Raw genomic sequence first — 12,277 nt, 5'->3', positions numbered from 1 at the left:
CTAGGAAAGAAATCAGTATCCAACTCACAATTTCAATATATACTGAACAAAAATATAAAAGCAACATGCAACAATTTCAACGATTTTACTGAGTTACATGTCAAATGAGGAAATCAATCAATTGAAATAAATTAATTAGGCCCTAATCTACGGATTTCCCAAGATTTGGCAGGGGCACAGCCATGGGTGGGCTTGGGAGGGCATAGGCCTACCCACTTGGGAGCCAGGCCCAGCCAATCAGAATGAGTTTTACCCCAATAAAGGGCTTTATTACAGACAGAAACGATGGCGCCGGAGGGGAGGGCTGTCGTCTTATCGGCTCTTAACCGACCATGCTATTTTGTTAGTTTTTTGCGTTGTTCATAACTTGATTTGTACATAATGTTGCTGCTACCATTTCTTATGCCTGAAAAGAGCTTCTGGACATCAGAACTGTGATTGCTCACCTCAAACTGGACGAAGAGTTCTTCAATGAGTCGGACGGGAGGGATATACTACTACAGACACCCGACCAGGCCCAGATCCCCGTGATTTGCTGGAGAAGGAAACTGAGATTTAGTGGAAAAAGATCAGGGTTCCTTGCGAGGATCAGGCAACGAGTGAAAGCACGTATATACTACCAACGGGACATTAAAATCGTATGTTTCACCGAGTTGTGGCTGAACGACGACATTAAGAACATACAGATGGCGGGTTATACACTCCATCGGCAGGACAGAACAGCAGCCTCTGGTAAGACACGATGTGGGGGCCTATGCATATATGTGAACAACAGCTGGTGGACGATATCTAAGGAAGTCTCAAGGTTTTTCTCGCCTGAGGTAGAGTATCTCATGATAAGCTATAGACCACTCTATCTACCTAGAGAGTTTTCATCTGTATTTGTTATAGCTGTCTACATACCACCACAGACCGATGCTGGTACTAAAACCGAGCTCAATAAGCTGTATACCGCCATAAGCAAACAGGAAAACGCTCATCCAGAGGCGACGTTCCTAGTGGCTGGGGACTTTAATGCAGGGAAACTTAAATCAGTTTTACCTCATTTCTATCAGCATGTTAAATGTGCAACCAGAATGAAAAACAATTCTAGACCACCTGTACTCCACACACAGAGACGCGTAAAAATCTCTCCCTCGTCCTCCATTTGGCAAATCTGACCATAATTCTATCCTCTTGATTCCTGCTTACGAGCATAAATGAAAGCAGGAAGAACCAGTGACTCGGCCTAAAAAAAAATGGTCAGGTGAAGTAGATGCTAAACTACAGGACTCCTTTGCTAGCACAGACTGGAATATGTTACGGGATTCTTCCGATGGCATTGAGGAGTACACCACATCAGTCACTGGCTTTATCAATAAGGTCATTGAGGACGTTCTCCCCACAGTGACTGTACATACCCCAACCAGAAGCCATGGATTACAGGCAACATTCGCACTCAGCTAAAGGGTAGAGCTGCCGCTTTCAAGGAGTGGGACTCTAACCCGGAAGCTTATAATTAATCTCGCTATGCCCTCCAAAGAAACATCAAACAGGCAAAGTGTCAATACAGGACTAAGATCAAATCGTACAACACCGAATCCGATGCTCGTCGGATGTGGCAGGGCTTGCAAACTATTACAGACTACAAAGGGAAGCACAGCAGAGAGCTGCTGAGTGACACGAGCCTACCAGACGAGCTAAATTACTTCTATGCTCGCTTCGAGGCAAGTAACACTGAAACATGCATGAGAGCACCAGATGTTCCGGATAACTGTTTGATCAGGCGCTCTGCAGCCGATGTGAGTAAGACCTTCAAACAGGTTAACATTCACAAGGCCGCAGGGCCAGAGGGATTACCAGGACATGTACTCCGAGCGTGCGCTGACCAACTGGCAAGTGTCTTCACTGACATTTTTCATCTCTCCCTGTCCGAGTCTGTAATACTGACATGTTTCAAGCAAACCACCAAAGTCCCTGTGCCCAAGAACACTAAGGTAACCTGCCTAAATGACTACCAACCCATAGCACTCACATCTGTAGCCATGAAATGCTTTGAAAGGCTAGTCATGGCTCACATCAACACCATTATCCCAGAAACACTAGACCCACTCCAATTTGCATACCGCACCAACAGATCCACAGATGATGCAATCTCTATTGCACTCCACACTGCCCTTTCACATCTGGACAAAAGGAACACCTATGTGAGAATGCTATTAATTGACTACGGCTTAGTGTTCAACACCATAGTGCCCTCAAAGCTCATCACTAAGCTAAGGACCCTGGACTAAACACCTCCCTTTGCAACTGGATCCTGGACTTCCTGACGGGCCGCCCCCAGGTGGTAAGGGTAGGTAATAACACCTCTGCCACGCTGATCCTCAACACGGGGGCACCACAGGGGTGCGTGCTCAGCACAACTCCTGTACTCCCTGTTCACTCATGACTGCACGGACAGGCACGACTCCAACACCATCATTAAGTTTGCATATGACACAACAGTGGTAGGCCTGATCACCGACAACGATGAGACAGCCTATAGGGAGGAGGTCAGAAATCTGACCATGTGGTGCAAGGACAACAACCTCTCCCTCAACGTGATCAAGATAAAGGAGATAATTGTGGACTACAGGAAAAGGAGGACCGAGCACGCCCCCATTCTCATTGACGGGGCTGTAGTGGAGCAGGTTGAGAGTTTCAAGTTCCCTGGTGTCCACATCAGCAACAAACTAACATGGTCCAAGCACACCAAGACAGTCGTGAAGAGGGCACGAGAAAACCTATTCCCCCCAGGAGACTGAAAAGATTTGGCATAGGTCCTCAAATCCATAAAAGGTTTTACAGCTGCACCATCGAGAGCATCCTGACTGGTTGCATCACTGCCTGGTATGGCAAATGCTCGGCCTCCGACAGCAAGGCACTACAGAGGGTAATACATATGGTCCAGTACATCACCGGGGCCAAGCTTCCTGCCATTAAGGACCTCTATACCAGGCGGTGTCAGAGGAAGGCCCCTAAAAATTGTCAAGGACTCCAGCCACCCTAGTTATAGACTGTTCTCTCTGCTACTGCACGGCAATCAGTACTGGAGCGCCAAGTCTAGGTCCAAGAGGCTCCTAAATAGCTTCTACCCACAAGCCATAAGACTCCTGAACAGCTAATCAAATTGCTACCCAGACTATTTGCAGACCAACGCTTTACATGTTGCATTTATATTTTTGTTCGGTATCCCTCAAATTCAAATCTGGACATGGAAGTCACTTCCACTGCTTTTTAAAATTATTCCCCTCTAATCAAGCACTGATTAGGCCTGGGACACCAGGTAAGTGCAATTAATTATCAGATAAAACAGAAAACCAGCAGTACTTTGGACCTCGTAGGGTAAGATTTGAATACCCCTTATTTAGACCATTGAAATGGTACAGCATAGGCCTACTCTGTCATGCTCATCAGGCTCTCATCAACAAAAGCAATCTTGAAAAGTTGCAGCAGGTACCTTAAAATCCAGGTCTGATGGTATAGGTTTGTTTACCCATTAGGGTCTCCTTTGTTTAATGGGTTTTCAATAGACATTTCTTCATGGCATGGCTATCGTTGCTATAGCATGTATCATATATCAAAGGCAACAATATGCCTTCATTCTTTAGTTCAGATTATGCGGCTAGGATTGCTATTTGGCTACAATTACATTCCATTGTGTGGTAACACTTTATAATAACTTTCATGAATAAGCATTAACAAATTATATATAAACCATTAATAAACACTGTAGATATTTTATTATTTATAAGGAATTAACATGCATGCAAGCGCACACACACACACACACACACACACACACACACACACACACACACAGATTAAAGCATAGAAGATTCCTGGAGCCTAATTAAAAGCAACTGAGGAAGCCACTGTGTGATACAGTTTGTTCACCTGAAAAAATAAACAGAGGACTAGAGTGTGTGGGGTGGGGTGGTGGAAGGGGTTTAGTTGAGCTATGCTGGGAAAATGCGGGAATCAGGGATTTTTAACAGGGGTCAGAGGAAGGGCTTAGAAACACAGAATGAACAGAAAGAGAGAGGGAAAGAGAAAGAGAGGTGTGTGTGTGTGTGTGTGTGTGTGTGTGTGTGTGTGTGTGTGTGTGTGTGTGTGTGTGTGTGTGTGTGTGTGTGTGTGTGTGTGTGTGTGTGAACGCACCAGGACAGGAATTTGTGTTGTAAACGTCCACTTGATGTTTTATTTTCAGTACAGTTCTAGCCTTTTAAATATGTATGGTAATGTTTTTACTGTAATGAAAAACACACACACAAGGGTGTGTGCATGCGTGTGTGTGTGACTATACAGCCTACAGAAATTGCCTCTAGGTTGGTCTGGAGGTCAAAGGAGTTCTTATGGTATCTCAGATCTCCTTTCCCGATCGGCTGCTACTTAATCTAATCCACATAACTACCTTATCCCCTCCGTCTAGTTTTGCTATCTCTCCCTCTCCATTTTCCCACAATCAGGATTTAAATTGAGCTTATAACAACCGTGCCTCTGTAGGGCTAGACTTGGCACTTAGATCAGTGTTATGTGCTATGCTCTTCGTCTCGGCCGGCCTGTAACACACAAGTAGACTTAATCAAAGGACAACAATCAACCCTGTCCGCTCCAACACTTAGCCTGCTAGCCCGGCCAGCTCTGATTGGCTCGTCGGTCCCGATGATGTCATGAGAAACATGATTGAATCAAGCGGACAGCCAAGGCGAGAGAAACGTTAGCGTCTAGTTAACTGGGGCTGTGTTCAATTGTTGTTATTAATTGATTAGTCTGGTCTGGCCTGTGTTTATACTTCCTGTATGAGGCATTCCCAAGGCTGGCTGCTGTCTGGACAGTGGGAAATATGCTGATAATGGCAACCGTTGTTGGATTCATACTCTGGTAGCTAAGAAAGAAAAGGTAGAGCCTTTTGTTATTGGTTATTGTCACGCCCTGACCATAGAGAGCCCTTGGTTCTCTATGGTATAGTTTGTCAGGGCGTGACTAGGGGGTGTTCTAGGTTTATTATTTCTATGTTGGTGTGCTTGGTATGGTTCCCAATTAGAGGCAGCTGGTAATCGTTACCTCTAATTGGGGATCATATTTAGGTAGCCGTTTTTCCACCTGTGTTTGTGGGATATTGTTTTGAGTTAAGTGCATGTAGCACCTCTGATGTCATGGTTCGTTGATTGTTTTCTTGTTTTGTTTGGAAGTTCGCACTAAATAAAGATGTGGAACTTTAATCACGCTGCGCCTTGGTCAGTCTCTCCACACAATCGTGACAGAATATCCCACCAAACCAGGACCAAGCAGCGTGCCCAGGAGGAGAAGGTATCTTGGGCTTGGGAGGAGATCAAGGAGGAGAAGATATCCTGGACATGGGAGGAAATCATGGAGGGACACGAAAGCCTTCCTTGGAAGCAGACGAGGGGAGATAAGGGAGGACGGCGACGACGCCGGGGTTCGCGGCCACAGGAAACCCCAAGATTTTTTTTTGGGGGGGGGCACATGGAGCTGGCGACTGAGCAGTGGGAAGAGCCAGAGACCACCTGGGAGGAGATAGAGAGGTGGTCAGTCGACCCAAGGAGAGTACCAGAGCCCGCCTGGGATTCGATGGAACAGTGCAAGGAGGGATACCGGAGAATGAAGTTGGCTAGGAGTATGCGGCAACGCAGGCATTTTGAGGAACATGTCATCAGTCCGGTGAAACCTGGGCCGGCTCCACGTATCTGGCCTCCAGTGCGCCTCCCCAGTCCGGTACGTCCTGTGTCTCCTCCTTGCACTCTCCCTGAAGTGCGTATTTCCAGTCTGGTACGTCCTGTGCCTGCTCCTTGCACTCGCCCTGAAGTGTGTGTCACCAGTTCGGTACCACCTGTGCCGGCTCCACGCACTAGGCCTCCAGTGCGCTTTCCCAGTCCGGTACGTCCTGTGCCTGCTCCTCGCACTCGCCCTGAAGTGCGTCTCCCCAGTCCGGTGCGTCCTGTGCCAGCTCCCCGCACTCGCCCTAAGGTGCATGTCACCAGTCCGGTGCCACCTGTGCCGACTCCACCCGCCAGGCCCCCAGTGCGCCTCCCCAGTCCGGTACGTCCGGTACCAGCTCCCCGCACTCGCCCTGAAGTGCGTGTCACCAGTCCGGTGCCACCTGTACCGGCTTCACGCACTAGGCCTCCAGTGCGCATTCACAGTCCAGAGCTTCCGGCGACGGTTCCCAGTCCAGAGCTTCCGGTGACGGTTCCCAGTCCAGAGCTTCCGGCGACGGTTCCAAGTCCTGAGCTTCCGGCGACGGTTCCCAGTCCGGAGCTTCCGGCAACGGTTCCCAGTCCGGAGCTTCCGGCGATGGTTCCCAGTCCGGAACCTCCTGCAACGGTCCACAGTCCGGAACCTCCTGCGACGGTCCACGGTCCGGAACCTCCTGCGATGGTCCACAGTCCGGAACCTCCTGCGACGGTCAACGGTCCGGAGAGTCCAGGCACGGCGTCCAACCCACCTCCAAGGCTGGAGCCTTCCTCTGTGCCAGTGGCCAGTCCAGGCACGGCGTTCAGCCCAGCGCCATGGCCAGATCCGGGGTCTGGGTGGGGGCTACGACCTTCACCGGAGCCGCCACCGACACTAATCACCCCCCCTACCCTCCCCAGTTGGTTTCAAGTTTTGCGGCCAGAGTCCGCACCTTTGGGGATGGTACTGTCACGCCCTGACCATAGAGAGCCCTTGGTTCTCTATGGTATAGTTGGTCAGGGCGTGGCTAGGGGGTGTTCTAGGTTTATTATTTAAATGTTGGTGTGCTTCGTATGGTTCCCAATTAGAGGCAGCTGGTAATCGTTACCTCTAATTGGGGATCATATTTAGGTAGCAGTTTTTCCACCTGTGTTTGTGGGATTTTGTTTTGAGTTAAGTGCATGTAGCACCTCTGATGTCACGGTTAGTTGATTGTTTTCTTGTTTTGTTTGGAAGTTCGCACTAAATAAAGATGTGGAACTTTAATCACGCTGCGCCTTGGTCCGTCTCTCCACACAATCGTGACAGTTATATAGTAGTTATTGTTATCATCTGAATGTAGTCTGTATTCTTAGCCATATTTTTTGTTGTGTTTGAATATCAGTGCCTTGACATTGGGTGCGTTTCTCTGCCCAGGCGTTGCTGACACATGCCAGATCTTACAACACCTGGATAGGTATTTTCCACCGTATCAGCTAACCACATCATATGATGTAGCAATCTGGTACCCGACAGCACAGTCGATGATGTGGCACCCAACCATTGGTTGATGCATGCAATGTCTGAGCAGGGGACTGCGACCATTGTAGCGATGTTATGCTGCGTTCAAGACAACTCCGAACTCCGAAAACTCATTGTAGAACGATAAGGTATGAGTTTCCCACTTGGAAAGTATCAGAATCAACCAACAGGAAGCTCTACTCAAAAAAACATATGCAAAAAAGCATACCTGCTGCTAGCTACCTGCTAGCCTAGCTACCTTCTACCTAGCCCCTAGTGGCGACCATCTTTGCCATTCATCCAGTGTGAATTTTCCTACCAAGACAGAGCGAGGCCCTCAGGTAAGGTTGGTCTTCCCAGTATGACTGCTCTCTCTCCAGAACCATAACATTAGATAGTTTTCCCTTTCCAAGGATGATAAATTGTGATAATGACTTGGAAACAAGTACTGCCTGATTGAAATCAAAGACACGATCATAGGTATAATTTAACAAATATCAATATATATCTTATTTTCTTCCCCTCTAGCTGACAACTGAAAACCTAATTTAACTCATTTTCATATTTGTTGATTATTTCACCACAAGACAGAGGGGGTTCAGAATGAGTTCAGATATGCAAACCAGAACGAATCCGATCAGGATAATAGGTCATATTACTTTGAACATGCAGTCATTTGGATAAACAGGTGAAACTGATTTCTGTCCAGGTTTTTTTGTTCTAGTTGCATTTGAGAGCCTGAGGGCTGGGAGCAAGCTAAACAGAGAGTTCTGTGTGACAGGCTCAAGAAGCCCTAGATCCCTGGTCCAAGGCCCAGCTTGGGATGGTGAGAAATTCAATTTAAGACTGAGGAGAAAAAAGCCCCCCGCTCCCGCCCCAGAAATTCCCCTCTCCTCCACTCTCCCCCACCCCTTCGTCCCCTCCATCCCTCCATCCACATCTCCAGGGGCGATGTGGAGGAGCCAAACCAGAACCAGATGTGCTTATTGGGCCTAAAGATAACAAATAGTGCCTGAGTTCCTGTCAGTTACAGACCACCGGAGCAAAGACACAAAGAGTGAAACAAGCAGCTTTACTTACATGATGTATGCCTCTTTGTCATTGTTTGTTAAATAAGAAATGTCTTCCTGTGAATAAGTCTGAATATCTTCACTGGAGCAGAGTGAGGGAGGGGGTATAATATAAGTGGCTCATTCTGTCCAATCCCCTGATCTCCTGGTGGGTGTTGGGGGCCAGCTCCCCAGAACTGCTGTGGGGTAGCGTGTGTGTGTTTGTAGACTGGTTGCTGTTTGAAGAGGCTGGAGGGGGTTTGTTATGTCAGGGCAGGGGATGGTGGTGGTGAGGGTGCAGGTTGAAGGTGGAGGTGGAGGGGAGGCACTGGGAGGCCCAAGTGCCATCTTGGCTCTGAGAAAGCAGGCTGTCAGCAGTGACCCAAGGCCCCTGGGTGGTACGGTCCACAGTCTGTCAGCCAATATGCCTGTACCACCCGCCCACACACACACAGAGGAAAGATAGGGAGTGGAGGAAAGGGCAGAGGGAGGGGAAAGGTGAAGAGAGAGAAGGAAAATGGGAGAGATAAAGATATGGAGGGAATGAGAGAGAGGAGAGAAAGAGTCTCAACCCACACAGCCTTCCCACGGATATGCTAAGTGTCCTTTGTAACAGGAGTTTCCTGTACGTAATTAAACAATATTGTCTCTCTTCATAAGGGAGGAGAGACTGGGAGGCCAGGGCGGGTTGAATGTGAGTGGGAAGAATCTCTTTACCTCCCCCTGTTCAGTTCATAGAAGAGCCCTGGAGGTAGCCCCCAACGTTTGTCCAAGCAAGAGTCTTTCTCTCTCTCAATTCAATTCAATTTCAATTTAATGGGCTTTATTGGCATGGGAAACATATGTTTACATTGCCAAAGCAAGTGAAATACACAAGAAAACATGAACAGTAAACTCATTACACTCACAAAAGTTCCAAAAGAATAAAGACATTTCAAATGGCATATTATGTCTATATACAGTGTTGTAATGATGTGCAAATAGTTAAAGTACAAAAGTGAAAATAAATAAACATAAATATAGATTGTATTTACAATGGTGTTTGTTCTTCACTGGTTGCCATTTTCTTGTGGCAACAGGTCACAAATCTTGCTGCTGTGATTGTTCACTGTGGTATTTCACCCAATAGATATGGGAGTTTATCAAAATTTGATTTGTTTTTGAATTCTTTGTGGGTCTGTGTAATCTGAGGGAAATATGTGTATCTAATATGGTCATACATTTGGCAGGAGGTTAGGAAGTGCAATTCAGTTTCCACCTCATTTGGTGGGCAGTGTGAACATAGCCTGTCTTCTCTTGAGAGCCAGGTCTGCCTTCGGTGGCCTTTCTCAACAGCAAGGCTATGCTCACTGAGTCTGTACAGTCGTGGCCAAAAGCTTTAAAGACACAAATATTAATTTTCACAAAGTCTGCTACCTCAGTTTGTATGATGGCAATTTGCATATACTCCAGAATGTTATGAAGAGTGATCAGATGAATTGCAAAGTCCCTCATTGCCATGCAAATGAACTGAATCTCAACAACATAAAAAATCCACGGCATTTCAGCCCTGCCACAAAAGGACCAGCTGACATCATGTCAGTGATTCTCTCGTTAACCTCCCTGGGCGAGGTGGGACGCTTGCGTGGCGCGAAATACAAATACCTCAAAAATGCTATAACTTCAATTTCTCAAACATATGACTATTTTACACCATTTTAAAGACAAGACTCTCATTAATCTAACCACATTGTCCGATTTCAAAAAGGCTTTACAGCGAAAGCAAAACATTAGATTATGTCAGGAGAGTACCCTGCCAAAAATAATCACACAGCCATTTTCAAAGCAAGCATATATGTTACAAAAACCAAAACCACAGCTAAATGCAGCACTAACCTTTGATGATCTTCATCAGATGACACTCCTAGGACATTATGTTAGACAATACATGCATGTTTTGTTCAATGAAGTTCATATTTATATCAAAAACAAGCTTTTTACATTAGCATGTGATGTTCAGAACTAGCATACCCACCGCAAACTTCCGGTGAATTTACTAAATTACTCACGATAAACGCTCACAAAATACATAACAATTATTTTAAGAATTATAGATATAGAACTCCTTTATGCAATCGCGGTGTGAGATTTTAAAATAGCTTTTCGGGGAAAGCACATTTTGCAATATTCTGAGTACATAGCCCGGCCATCACGGCTAGCTATTTTGACACCCACCAAGTTTGGGGCTCACCAAACTCAGAATTACTATTAGAAAAATTGGATTACCTTTGCTGTTCTTCGTCAGAATGCACTCCCAGGACTTCTACTTCAACAACAAATGTTGTTTTGGTTCCAAATAATCCATAGTTATATTCAAATAGCTCCGTTTTGTTCGTGCGTTCAGGTCACTATCCGAAAGGTGACGCGCGAGCGCATTTCGTGACAAAAAAAATCTAAATATTCCATTACCGTACTTTGAAGCATGTCAAACGCTGTTTAAAATACATTTTTATGCTATTTTTCTTGTAAAATAGCAATAATATTCCAACCGGGCGACATTGTATTCATTCAAAGGCTGAAAGAATAAAATTGAGCATTCTCATGAACGCGCATCTCCAGTGTCACTGTCCCCAGGCTGACCACTCACAAATTCTCCTGCTGTTCTTCGCCCAGAGACAGCAGACACCACATTACACTTTCTGGCGGCTTTAGAGAGCCAATGGAAGCCTTAGATGTCACGTTACAGCAGAGAGGCTGTATTTTTGATAGAGATGCAACAGAAGGACAACAAATTGTCAGACAGGGCACTTCCTGTATGGAATCTTCTCAGGTTTTGGCCTGCCATATGAGTTCTGTTATACTCACAGACACCATTCAAACAGTTTTAGAAACTTTAGAGTGTTTTCTATCAAAATCTACTAATTATATGCATAGTCTCGTTTTTGGGCAAGAGTAGTAACCAGTTTAAATCGGGTACGTTTTTTATCCGGCCGTGCAAATACTAGCCCCAACAGGTTAACACAGGTGTGAGTGTTGACGAGGACAAGGCTGGAGATCACTCTGTCATGCTGATTGAGTTTGAATAACAGACTGGAAGCTTCAAAAAGAGGGTGGTGCTTGGAATCATTGTTCTTCCTCTGTCAACCATGGGTCAACCATGGTTGCCTGCAAGGAAACACGTGCCGTCATCATTGCTTTGCACAAAAAGAGCTTCACAGGCAAGGATATTGCTGCCAGTAAGATCGCACCTAAATCAACCATTTATCGGATCATCAAGAAATTCAAGGGGAGTGGTTCAATTGTTGTGAAGAAGGCTTCAGGGTGCCCAAGAAAGTCCAGCAAGCGCCAGGACCATCTCCTAAAGTTGATTCAGCTGCGGGATCGGGGCACCACCAGTACAGAGCTTGCTCAGGAATGGCAGCAGGCAGGTGTGAGTGCATCTGCATGCACAGTGAGGCAAAGACTTTTGGAGGATGGCCTGGTGTCAAGAAGGGCAGCAAAGAAGCCACTTCTCTCCAGGAAAACATCAGGGACAGACTGATATTCTGCAAAAGGTACAGGGTTGGACTGCTGAGGACTGGGGTAAAGTAATTTTCTCTGATGAATCCCCTTTCTGATTGTTTGGGGCATCCGGAAAAAAGCTTGTCCGGAGAAGACAAGGTGAGCGCTACCATTAGTCCTGTGTCATGCCAACAGTAAAGCATCCTGAGACCATTAATGTGTGGGGTTGCTTGTCAGTCAAGGGAGTGGGCTCACTCACAATTTTGCCTAAGAACACAGCCATGAATAAAGAATGGTACCAACACATCCTCTGAGAGCAACTTCTCCCAACCATCCAGGAACAGTTTGGTGACGAACAATGCATTTTCCAGCATGATGGAGCACCTTGCAATAAGGCAAAAGTGATAACTAAGTGGCTCGGGGAACAAAACATCAATATTTTGGGTCCATGGCCAGGAAACACCCCAGACCTTAATCCCATTGACAACTTGTGGTCAATCCTCAAAAGGCGGGTGGACAAACAAAAACCCACA

This window comes from Salmo salar, chromosome 14, assembly GCF_965601325.2.
Source record: "Salmo salar chromosome 14, fSalSal1, whole genome shotgun sequence".
In the NCBI taxonomy this organism is placed as follows: Eukaryota; Metazoa; Chordata; class Actinopteri; order Salmoniformes; family Salmonidae; genus Salmo; species Salmo salar.
Note: the sequence above shows the minus strand (reverse complement) of the source record.